Raw genomic sequence first — 13,640 nt, 5'->3', positions numbered from 1 at the left:
AATTTTTGCAATTCATCGTTAAGGGGCCCACACAAAAGTTTTAATTGTGAAAAAAGAAACAGAATTGTATGAATAGTAATTAAAAATCATCAATGGTGAATCAAGAGTGTCCAATTGTGATTGACGACTTGGAAACGAAGATATTATTGTTAGTTTGTCATTGGTGGTTAGATGGCGATGATGGTGTGATTGAAACCTCCAAGTGCCGGTAATGATGTATTTGTTTGAATAGAATATAATTACGACTGCCAGTATGTGTTGATTGAAAAGCATATAACTTTGACTGAAAGATGTAATATCTCTATTTAAAAAATATCTTTATTTTAATCCAAAGTTTTTATATTTATTGTAGTCTTGAGAGTAACTTCAAGTTAATATTAAGAGTTCTTAATTTGAGATTGCCAATTTCATTAGCTATTACTGTCTATAATGTCAGAATAATGTTATGTGGTCCTTCGATCCGCACTGCACTTTGAGTACTACAAACAAACCGGTTATGTAATTTATCCTGAAAATTACATTTTGCACTTCATTAGCCTGGTATCACCACGCTCCCTGCCGGCAGGGTCGGCAGACAAAACTGCAGTGTCATGACGTCGATCATTGTGATTCCTTTGAGACGACAGCCGTTGTCTGAGTCCGGTGACGGCAAACAGCGAAGCTCTCTTCCACTTTGATCCAAAGCCATAGCCCCTCTATAAAGGATCGAATTTTTACACCATCAATTAGTTATTTGTGAAAGAAACAATTTGCTTAATAGTGTCAATGAATAAATATCGAAACAAATTAAAAATAATAGGAGATGATAATGTTCCTAATTTATTAACCATTTTATAATGCGTGGGCGATCACATGACAGAACAAACGGTATTTTCTACAACAAAGAAATGTTTATGACATTATTTTCTGACTTAGAAATCTTAGAAATATGTGCATAATTTCTAATAGACTAGAGATTCAATAAGCCAATATCATTTTGTTGAAGAATTTAAAACGGCTTGTAATTTGAATAAAAAACGTTCACCGGTCATATTTTGGGCACGAAACAAGAGTTTTATTGTTATGTTCTGCTAATTAAAATAGAATATATAAAATAATATACACAATAATAAAATATTTTATATTATACAGTCATTAAAAAAGTTTTATTATGAAAGAGATAAGAGGACACTGAAATTTGTTATTTGGTGTTAGCGTCGATTCTGCGGTTGTAAGTGGCGCCGAGCAGCGAATGACAGACACCGACAAAGCGGCCGGCGATCCATACAGCCGATCGTCTAATTGTGTGATTTGATACCAAAACGCTTTGTTAAACCTCACGGAAATCTCTATCGTTATCTATACACAACAAATTTATCTTTTGTGGCCGTGTTCACGATTTTCATTGGATCTAATTAAATAGAACGAAGCGGAACGGAGTTTCGATGGCAAAAGTTTAGATCTAGAGTGCGCTGACATGAATGATGTTTCATGATTGGTAATAGTAATTACTATGCCAATTCTATAGTTTATAGACTATACTATAACTTAAACATTATATATTCTAGTTATCATCAAAGTGTGGAGGAAGAAACACCTTAATTTGTTCATACTAATATCACTTATCATGGCAGAACTCGTAAACTAAGCCATATAAGTCTACTTTTACATAATAAGTAGTAATTGCACAAGTCTTATACCATAGATTACTAACATACAAAGGTCAAAAGAGTCAAAACGAACAACAATTACTTTTCCAATGTAATTCAAATTTTATTATCATACAATACAGGACAAAATAAATTAGAAGTAACATGGTTAGCCTCCATAAATCCATCATATTTACAGGCCTTTTACGAGCGGCTTTCTTTCAAAATATTAATTAAATCGCCAGTATCGTTTGCAATCAACTTTGGGCTTTAATTAGTAATGTGTTCCCGTCACTGGATGACTTATGGCATATTGGATGTGTACCGATAGCGTGCCTCGTAAATAATCTTTAAGCAAATATTGAAATTTCTTTGGCAATGCCGATTGTAGCCTCTGTGGTTCTCGAGTTTAGAATTCATAGGGTTCAGCATCCACCGTCCCGGTTTACATTTTTTGAGATGATGTTTTATTCTATTTAGTTTAAAGGCATACTCATAACTATTATTTTAATATTTTGTTAAAAACCATTTTTTAAGGCATTGCTAAGTAAGAGTTTACCTTAAGTAGTAGACCCAATATCCGGCCTATGTTATAATATCATCGTATTAATAAGTTCTGTTTCTATAGGTAGTTATACATACATTGAATTCCTTATTTTATAAGCTGCAATGTTACCAACTCAGTAGTACTTCAATGTACATTACTTTAATTTATAACTCTAAAACAAGAACGTCACATACTTAAGATCCATCAACATCTCCCGCTGTATTGTCGAGGCGTGACTGTTGCTCTCACAACGAGGTCGCCATAATTATTGTCAATTACAATTATATTTACAATGACTTTTACTAACATTATATTCTAAACATTTGACATTTATCCTCATCTCAATTTTAGACGGCCATTCGACTCGTATCTTTGTTTTATCGCAAAATATAATAGTTTTCTACATACACGTCATATTTGCTTTGTTTATAGGACATTTCATGTTGGAAATTATTCTAAATGAAAATTTAAATCACATTTCACAATGATTACTGTTTAGTTCGAATTTTGTTTATCGAAATGTGTTTTGTTTGACTGAATTGAACGGTTAAATAATAGTGCATTATTATCGAAGTCATTGTTGTTATTTGCTCTTTGAATTTGCTGTTCTACGTAAAACCAATTTGGATGTTTGATGAATTGATCTCTATTAAACAACATCAGACAGACAGAAAGATCTGATTACAGGACGAGGTAATAAAAGCACTACAAAAGAATATGAAAGAAACAATAAAACAAATATATGTTCTAAAACCTCATAAACTATGATCAATGATCAATTCTATACAACAGAAAACCATTTTAATAACCCAACTATATATAAATTGAGCCATAAACCGAACGCTAACTACATAACTCGTATGACTTAATTAAAATGGCCGTTTTAAATTAGTCATTATATACACTCAAATATATGTGAAATCTAACAATGTTTATAACACTAGTTTATAACATTCGGATCTGTTTATGATCTGGCCAGCGATTTACAAAGCGTTCGCGTGATGGGGCTTCATAAAATGCTACTTTATAACTTGAGTAGGATTACTGTATTAATTTGAATATGAGTGACGAACGGACCGACTCTCGATGTCTTGTTTACGATATTCGTGTGGAGGTATACTAATGTAGTTAGTGTTATTTGTGTGTGACAATATTTCATGACACAACGTTTAGTAAATTGTCGCAAAATATTGGTCCTTTTGTACGCATTATTGTTATTGCGTATGTGTGAAATATTTTTGGATATTTCGGAATTGCCAACGAAGTATTGGTATGTAGTGCCATCTGTTATTTAGGACTAATAACTAGTTACAAAAGATAGTGTAGTCGTATGATATCCCTTAGATGGGACAGAGGGTCGTAACTGCAATAGAATTTGAACTAAATATTTCTTTCTTGTTTCAGATTTATATCCTGTGATAGTTATGGCGTAATAAGGCGACACAACGTAAGTTATCTACCTCTATACGAAAACAATTATTTATATAAGGAATGTGTTTACACATACATGAAAAATTACTGCTACCACTAATAAAAGGCTATCAGAAGTTAACTGCGCAAGGTAATGAAATGTCTAATAGATTCTATCAACAAAACATTGTAAACTACCTTTTACGATTAATCGGTGAGCTTAATTCATTTTTATAGACATGCTAACACTTGTTATGTTTGAGAATAACTACTTTTAAAGTATCTTAGGTGCCTATTAGGCAGAGGTGCACATTACGGCAAGGCATGCCACTGTACAATGTACGCGCACTTTTCACCATTTCTGTTAAAAATCACATGTAATACGGGGTAAGCCTGTCGCCACATACCGGGCATAATTCCACACACTGTGCTACTACTGGGAACTTTTTCAAACTAAGTTATAGTAGAACGTTAATCCTATGTTGTGTAGATAAGACATTATTTCTTGAAATCTATAAAATAGGTAACTTGGTGAAAACACCCTAAATCAATAACAATGAGCACGCACGAAGAGATTGGTGAATGCAGATGACGCGAGAGAAGTATGCCAGAACTGTGGCATTTGGTATTCCATAGTCCATAGTACGCTCTACCAATCCCACCAATATGTACTTTAAAATCTTTTCTTAGAGTTTTCGTAACAGTTGTGAACCTTGCACACAAATTAATGTAAAGTCTTAAATGTGAGATGACAACTGCGTATACTATAAGTGGATCGTTGATCGACAGCGCGATGCGTACGCGCATGAAAATTGTTATTTAGAAACATATGATCTATTGCACAGCTTTCTATAAATTTATGAGGAAAGGAGATTATGTTTGATTAATTGTTGACATGGGTACTAACGATGTCTTACTGTGACCATCAATTTGACTTGTAGTCGTTTTGGCAATGCACGTGTTTGGTTGCAAAAGAATTTAGTGTAAACAATTTCGTAATAAATTAGTTTGTAATGAGTTGAGGGGCTTACAGTATTTGGGGCATGGTTTTTGTTAAAGAAATGTAGTCCTTCGATACGAATAATTGTAGCTATCTACTGATGAAATTCACGTAGCAAGTCCTGTTCCATTGCTCCTGTTGTCACCCAAGATATCTAGACCTGAAACAATTCTGAATTCTCCAACCCCTCATGCGTAAATACTAATGATCTATTAGTGGCCTGTTGATCGACAGCACTGCGCGCGCGCCGACAGATGTGCGCCTGATCTATGGCTTCATATTAACGTTAAATGTTGCGTCCAACTCGTTGTCTGACCTTTTAGCTGTGTCGCTTGGCGACTCTGGTGGTCTCCCAGGCATTTTAGGTTGGAGAAATTATAAAATGATATATGGCATACCTAGTTGTTGTGTGTTATTATTTGTTTTCTTCTATACTTTGACTAGTACTGTGGTTATAGAAGTGCTATTAATGATCTTTGGTGTTTTTTCTCAAACAGTTTGAGGTTGGATACAAAAACATGATCTTGTCTAGACTAAAATTTCTATTGATGTGTAGAAAGTGTGCTGGTAGTCAATTTTACAAAATAAGGGTCTTTACATATCACCTTCTGCTTAACTATTGGTTATGAAATTAAAGTTTTTTTTACAGAATTTTACAATTCTATTACAATTACTACAAAACCAATCCGACCCGATCAATTAACGACACCTATCTCCAAATCAATAGTCCTTAACACGTTGCACGTCCATCTATTTCCAACTACAAATGTCCCAGCCGACATTAGGCTGTGCTCAATTATTCAGAGAACAAGTACCCACGTAAGTTGGGGTCTGTGCTGGCTGGTCCTAGGTTGTAACCTTATGATTTATGTCCTGATGGCTCGTGTTCCAATGTCAAGTGTGGCTTGACAGTCGAGCCTTACACATTTGAGGGTCGTTGGGACTTGGTATCTACACTGGGAATGTCGCTGATGGATTTCATTGAAATTGAAATGGTTTCCTTTGTGTTTTTAAAAGTATTAGAAGTTTTTTGGAATTGCTTTTCTGAAACATTATGTAGATTGTTAATTCTCATTTTACAGCAACAGCTACTCGTAACTTCTCTTGGTCTTTCTTATGATTATCAACTTCTTCCTTTAATAAGTTGACGATTCACTCATGTTCCTAAAGAAAATGTTGTGTTGTTGTAAACAATAAACGCTTATTTTGGCTAAAATTGATTCACCTGGCGATATATCATGTAACATGTTGATTTATTTATCCAATGTCCATACAATCGTAAACAACAACTACTTACGTCACCATTCAAACCGACCAAATTACTTTGACTCATCATTTTGACTTTGAAGCCAATCGCCTACTTAGCTACACAACTGGAACAAATTCGACATTGTCTACTGGAACACTCGTGACTTCTAGACAAGGAGTTTTGAGTTCGATTCCTGCGACAAAAAACTTATTGCACTTCTGAGGTCTTTAATTTTAGAAAATTCTCAGTATCTCATATCACAGAGTCTTGAATTATTCCGGTGCATAGTTATCGGTTTACTATCCTTTATTTTGGGACATTTTCTTCATGTTACAACTAAATATGTGTAGGTACCATTACATATGTCTGTCTCCTATAGGGCGTGTTACAAATTCGACACAAGACGTTGCTCACAGGAGTCCAGTTCAAGTAGAGTCCAATGTAACGTGTGTCCAGTCATTGCACCAATTATGTCGGGACAACGTACAGACGGACAGAGGCACTGCACTATGCATGGTACACGTCTCGTCTCTCAGCTGTAATGAGATAATTCTGGCGACGAAACTAATCGTGTCGATGTTTGTCTTGAGTTAATTTTGAACTAAGACAGGGATTAGTCCTTGGCTGTCCTTGGTTAGTGATCTTGATCCTGATGTAGATGAGATAGGATAAGTAGCTCTCTGAATATTGTGTCTAGTATGGTAAAGACCACATCTTTTAATATACTCATTGCCTAGAGACGCTGTGTCAGTCCGTGACTTATTACTTCTTTTACAAGTTGCAAATCATTTAACTCATCTCAGTATTTCCACTATCAGCCATAAGGACCCAATTTAGACTAAGAAAGAGAATGTAAAAAAACAGAAAAAGAATCACAAACTAATGAGACATCATTTTCTCTTCACTGAATACAAATAAGATGTAAGTTTAAAACCAGGAAATAATTCTGGATTAAGTACAAATAAATCATTAGTAATATTGCATCACATCAAAAGGGTAGCGGCATAAAACACGCGAAACGATGGCGACCCGCACCAAACTTTACGAGCAGATACCGAGAACGGACGAAATGGCGTCTTATAAATCAATTTAATCTCCTCACCAAAGACAATTGGTACACTACTCATTATGACAAACATCTCCCCAATCAAATACCAACCGAAATTTTAAAACTTAAAGTACATATTTCTTTGCTAATTTTTCGTCACTTACGACGCTTTTCCGATCGTCTCTCGCGCATGAATCAAGTCGGACGTCGCGTTTCGAACGCCAGAGTTGAATTAATGCCTAATGCTGTACAAAGGCATGTAATCGTTGTATGACTTTTATAGTTGTATGGCTAATATCGCGGCGGTAAATCAAAAGGTACATAATTGTACAAATAGGTCGCTGTGACGGTTGTTTGTTGTCTTGTACGAGTATGTATTGATGCTGGACCGTATTTGGGAGAACATAGAACTGCTTATCTGGAGACATTAATTGTTCACTATGGTCCGCTGGTGCTGGTGGACTAATTGGGCTTATATTGTCATATTTATTAATGATGGAAACATATTTCTCCAATTTACAGCTACACGCTTGAACTACTCCGCCTTATACGTCTCTAAAATTTACTCAACACACATATTGTGTAAAAACTCCTTAAAATCAATGAAGCTGTAACTCCATTCTACATTGAGTACAGTTCACATTACAGCGAGTTTACAACGACTCTAACAATACAGCTGAATTTACGACAAGCGGCCATATTTCATGTTTTATCACCCATCATTCAAGCGCCATACTAAGTCGACTGTGAGACACTTCCATGAAACTAGTGTCTCACAGTCGTAGCTTCCTCATAGTCAATATAATATTTAAAAGATATTACATAATATAACGCCTTTTGTCGTTGTATTCCAATAGTTGACTCCTGCACATTAAATGTAATACGTACTTAATTTTCGCCAGCTATGTTACATCATTCGTTATTTCAGATCAAATGTAAAAGCCCACAAATATATTTTCTGACCCAGTAATTGAACCCAAGAATGAAAACAGTTCTAGTTTCAATTCTTCAGAATCTGCATAGGGAGCTAATACGAGTGACTGCGGCCAGTGTATTTTTGATATGTCTGCAACTCTGCAACCGCCACTTTATACCGAATTAGAAGCCATGTCTAGGTTAATCGATTTCGATATTTCGGCTTTTTGGGACAAATCTATAATAATCATGCGACCAGAATACCAGTTAGGTCAATCTTAAAGGGCTGTGTTCAATTTGTAGCTCGATTTTAGTTCTATATGGAGGATTTAAACTGTAGTGCATAGTCATAATGTTGTATTTACTTAATTAAATAGTTTAGTCTGTTAATAAGATAATAATGATTTTATATTACAAATTCAATACCACATGAAGTTTTGTTAAATAAAACTGAAACCAAAATTAAACCGCATAATATGAAGATAATTTCAGACTGAAGAATTTCCATCTCCATTCAATCTTTCGAAAAGCAATCAGCGGGATTCACAGACAACAGTACTAATAGGAGTATCGCGAAAAATACGAGTATCATAACAAAATTTCAATAAACGTAATTGAAAAAAAAAATGTTGGAGAAGAGAAAAACCGTTGACCCTCTATTGTAGGGATGACAAAGAGCGCGTTAATCGTCCAAGAATAGGTAAATGTTGATTTGAATCCATCCATTGTCCCGCACCATTGTCGGACGCGAAACGCAACGAACTCATTATTGGGAGAACCACTCTGGATTTTTGATTGTGTCACGCACTCCGTCGGTGGGACGCTGCGGTTTATTCGGCGGTTTTTTCGTAGCGGTCGTTTGGATTCAGATTTTTTTATTGTAGATCTCTTCGGGTCTCAGTGTAATGTGTATAAATATGAACTTGTATGTTTGTAAGCGCACTTACGACACAGAAGAAAGTCCTAGACGGGGAAAGGTTAAAAAAAGCGTTAAGTATACATACTATAGACTTCATTTCTTATTAAAAAATACAAGTAATTAAAAGGTGAGATAAAACATAGATACAGACACAAAGCACATTGACATGACAATACCTGAACTTGAAAACTGTTCAAACAATAAGTTACACGTAACTTTTTCTCTTAGTATTGGTTAATTACAAGCATTCGACCTTCGCCTTCACCATACCTTTTGTATTAGCGTTCCAAACGCTCAAACTAGCGTTTTACCAGCAGTTTTCACACCGAGTGCGTAAGTCTGTCTCATGAAGTGTTACCTAAGTTCATCTGATAATGACTTGGGTATCAGCATTGTGCCATTGTCCGTGTGTTTGACGGACCTATTGAAATCCCACTGATCCGATGATAGTAATGATTTGTTGTTTTTTCATGACTTTTTCTTTATATTACGTTTCGTGAGATGACGTCATTAGTATTTTACGGAGATAGCGGGACTTGTGAAGATTGTAGATTTCGTTTGGATGTCAGCTGTTGTCAGTTATTTGTCATTTTTAACTTTTTTTTTGTCATTGTTGTTTTTAAAGGCGGATTTTAAGCAAATGCTGTTAATAAACTAATCTCTTAAGTCCATCCGCAGATACTCAGGTCATTGTCATCTAATATTACCTGTCTTTACTTTGATACACAATATGTCCTGGAGACAAATCTAATTTGCAGCATCATAATAATCAATAGCTGCATAAGATACAAACACTGCATTGAAAATAATCTGCAAACATTTTTCATTTGAAAACGTACAAACAACGAGATCTAATATCTCCCGGTGACGGGGACGTCGCGTCACGTTCGCGTCGCGTCGCGCGTCGCGGTGTCGTGCCGTTGTCGTGTCGCGCCCGTCACTCTGTCGCGCGTCTAATAACGGAGCGGATGCACTCGTATACTTGAGATATTGTGACAATCTACTGGCTTGTATGCACTATGCAGCTTGCAGTTAGCTTGGCTTCTGACTTGTACTTATGCTTGTTTTACTATGTTTGTTATGATTTTTTTCAGTAGGTAGTAATTGATATTATGTTTTAAGGTATTACAATGTCATGTAGATTATTTATTGGCTATCAAGCTACTTTCAAAATTGTACCTAAATACATATATCGTTAAACTTACTAGAGTAGTATTTACGAATTAGTTGTGGGGTTAAATAACAACTTTACAAAAAAGCAATGTTTTTTTCCATTACGCAAAGCTTACTACCTCACACTTAACACTACACTTAAACGACTACAACTAACTTTTTCAAAACAATCCATTCTCAGGCTTGACCGTAAGCTGTAACTCTTCCACAACTCATGTGGAACAATTTCAATGGACTCAGTACCTTTATAATTAGCACTCATAAAATACGCATCATCGATCTCTATAATCGATATTTAAGTACCTATTATCGTGTTTATATACGTTTTTGTGACCATCTCCTAGGCTCCAAGTTGCAACATGTAATTAGTAGGTACTTAACGCTTAGTATATCAATTATATTTGAAACTAATTAGTTGTTATAGCTGTCTAAACAATTGTTTCAAAGAATCCAAAAATATAGTCTTTATTGCCATAGTAATAAGATTTATTACAGAAACATCAGGCAAAGGACTGTTGATGTTTCATAGGGCATACATTAGTAGTTATAATTTTCACATAAGGCAAGTTTGAGTTTGCAGTATAAATGGTTTAGGTTTATCAGCAGGCAATGCTGCCTGGTCTCCATCAAGTTCCTTAGTCACCTCGGAGACTGTTATCTTTGTCCTATCGGTTTTGACGGTTGCATGCATGCGTCAGACGATGCGGGAGAAGTAGTTTTCTTCCAAAAATATTCTTCTCTGCTCTTACTAACTGATATAATACTAACAATCGTTTTTAAATATTTAATTTAGTATATATTATACGTATGTTATGCATATGTAAATAGCGTGTTATAAAAATTATCTATAATCTAGAGTTCCCCTCTATCACAGACTGCAATATTTCATGATGTTGATCGACTTGCGAACGTACATATTGATGCAACTGATACGAGCAAGCGTAAATAATAAGTGTAAGTGTTGCTTGTTTATCATATAATGGATAAATAAGACTACATAACATAATATTACACCTTTTATTGCGAGGAGTGGTAGGCTGAGGCACATACTAATCGTAACACCTTCACCCTGCTCTATTATTATATACCCATCCTGTAGAACTAGTTTGTATACACATACTATGTTTATTAATATGATAGCTATATAAACTTTTTTGGTATTGCGCCGATCTATTTATGGGTGACGGTGATCACTAACCATCGTCTGTCTAAAATGCAATAAAAATGGCAGCTACCAGAGCCAAATGACACCGAAACATCCACTTAACTAAGATACCTATTTAAAATCAAACGTTTTACTAACAATGGTTTAAGGAGAGGTGCAAACATTACAGTGTCACCCAGTTTCTGAAGATCTCCTAGAAATGATCACAATCACAGATCCTGCGTTTGTCTCGTGGCTATTTTATAATTACATCGTATTTACTGTGGATGTGTGGATGTTAGCGGACGAGGGTCACAGGCGGCCTGTTGAATAAACTGCATAATATACGTTTGTGTATGCTTATGAGTGGCGAGTTAGTATAGCTGGGGCAAGGTATGAGCGGCAGCGGTTTAGGGAAAACATTGACCAACTTTATTTATTAGTCTAATGGAGTATTATGTAGTAAATGCATATGGTATATTTATTATTTGACTGTTGCTGAATAAGTGTAGGAAGAAGAACTTTACATAGATATCATAAGATTCATATCTTATTGATTTTTTAAGTGGTGGACATGCAATTAGCTATTTTATTCAATAAAGATCTCCATAGCTTTAAAGGTATTCTTGTTTGCAATTTGCAACAGTCAAAATAACTCTTTGCATCCGCTCCCGCTCCCTCTTATAACTCAAGTAACTTCACTAATAGACCGCTGTCCGCCAACGCACAGTGCCCGTTGTTAAGGGCAGTGTACACGATCCGATCGCAATATTAACATATTCGACGTATTTAAATGTCTTCATCCGAGTGCGGCGAACTTACCGAAACGTAGGCGTTTACTGCCAGTAACGCCAGTAAGGCCAATAACGCCTCAGACCAGGCCAATACAGTTTTAGGATGTAGTTTCGATAGAATTGGACGAAATTTGCCAACGACTATTTACGTCTGTTTTGCCAACGGAATAGCACTAAAGCTTTATCTTCACCAGAGCTACTGTTTATAGATAAAATAAAATGTGTCCTGTATAAAAATAACTTATTTATTATCGGTACTCCTGTTTTAATTGCCGTATTTAGATCGGTAAGATAGTAAATACTGCAATCAATTAACGTTTTTATTTTTTTGTAGATAAGCAATTACTTCGATACTGTACATGTGTGTACCTACGCATTAATGGATGCACATTAACTCCTAAGTTGGGAAAGTGATCACGAAACACATAATTATTATAAAATATTAACATTTGAGGGGACTTTTTCATCGGGATGTTAAATAAGTTATTGATAAAGGAGGTTCGTTCGTCTGCTAAATAAAAGTGTCGGTTGAGCGCCGGTGGTCTGGCGTTATTTGCATCGCGACACACGCGATGTCGCGAAATGTTGCGCTTTCATGTACCCGGCCTTATGTCGATGCTTCGTCAACCGTGGCTTCGATTTATTTGCTTTTTAATATGGACGCGACTTGAGTACAGAATTAGCTTTGCAAAAAGAATTATTTAAAGAGTTTTTAGTTTGTTTTAGATTAAGGAAAGGCCATGTATGGAGATGATAAGGAAAACGGACTTGTGTGGCGGTTATCTTTCTGCTAAAGTCGTAAAAGTTGTCGAAGTGGGTTGATGCGATGTTATTGCAACTTCGACCCTATTTACCCGGCTAAGCTTCAAGTAACTTTACATATTTTTTCTAAAAATAAATATTGAATGTTATTTCCTTTGAACTGTATGATTAAGTTTAAATTAGCATAAGTATTGGGTAGGCTTTATGCATCGCATGATCTAGTAATATTTTTTGTTGACTCGAATTTTAAAAACTGGATAAAATAATGACTGGTTAGCATGTATTTTACTTTATACATATTTAAATTTAAGAAATATTATGCAAATGCATTTTTTTTCATACTCCCTATATCAAAGACGCAGGCGAATGCTTATTGCATGTTTATCCCAAAGTTTACTAGGACCTTGTAGAGTAGAGAGATCGAAGATATAAATAAAATAACATAATCCCATATCACAACTAGATAAACTGTAACTGATTATATTATAAAACACTGAAATCGCAGACATAATCCGTAGACACGTTGCACACCACATAACATTAATGTTGCAATAATTCAACAATAACATTACAAGTGTTTCACATTAACTGCGCGAATTGACATAATTTTATTGACAATAAAACTATCGGTCAGTAACCACCTCGAGCAATCAACAGATAACGCTATCTACAATTAAAACTAGTCACGACAGTAATGCTTATCTTTAAAAACCCCAACAAATAAATAGGTTTTATTTTATATCTTTTAATTCAGGTACCTTCGTTAAAACCGAGCTAATTCAGTATCTGTGCGCAATTATAATTAAGGCGTAAGACCTCACACACGCTTAATTAACGACTGCCGATTAAAAAAAGGAGGTGAGGCGCGATTCAGAGGCGGCGTCGATAACGCGACTATCGCGCGGTGCGGTCGGGCCCTAATGAAGCTATGCAAATTGTACGCGCCCACGCGACGCGCGTTTCAAACGCCGAAAGCCGCCCGCTGCTGACGGCTGCTACCGATTTCAACCGGTTCCTCAGTATTGTCTCGATTGTAATCGATTTTGATGTG

The 13,640-nt window shown here is 35.6% G+C and overlaps 1 protein-coding gene across 2 annotated transcripts in view; it reads left to right on the top strand.

Annotated features, from left to right (window-relative positions):
- The window catches only part of LOC118266759 (protein tiptop), a 287,124-nt gene that overhangs the window by 51,539 nt on the left and 221,945 nt on the right, over positions 1–13,640 (top strand). For both annotated transcript variants that reach the window (XM_050703152.1, XM_035580286.2), the window contains exon 2: positions 3,580–3,622. The gene's annotated coding sequence lies outside the window, so the exon portion shown is untranslated. The remainder of the gene's footprint in view (positions 1–3,579; positions 3,623–13,640) is intronic.

The sequence above is a fragment of the Spodoptera frugiperda genome, chromosome 23, assembly GCF_023101765.2.
Source record: "Spodoptera frugiperda isolate SF20-4 chromosome 23, AGI-APGP_CSIRO_Sfru_2.0, whole genome shotgun sequence".
Classification (NCBI taxonomy): domain Eukaryota; kingdom Metazoa; phylum Arthropoda; class Insecta; order Lepidoptera; family Noctuidae; genus Spodoptera; species Spodoptera frugiperda.
This window is presented reverse-complemented; position numbering and strand designations above follow the sequence as displayed.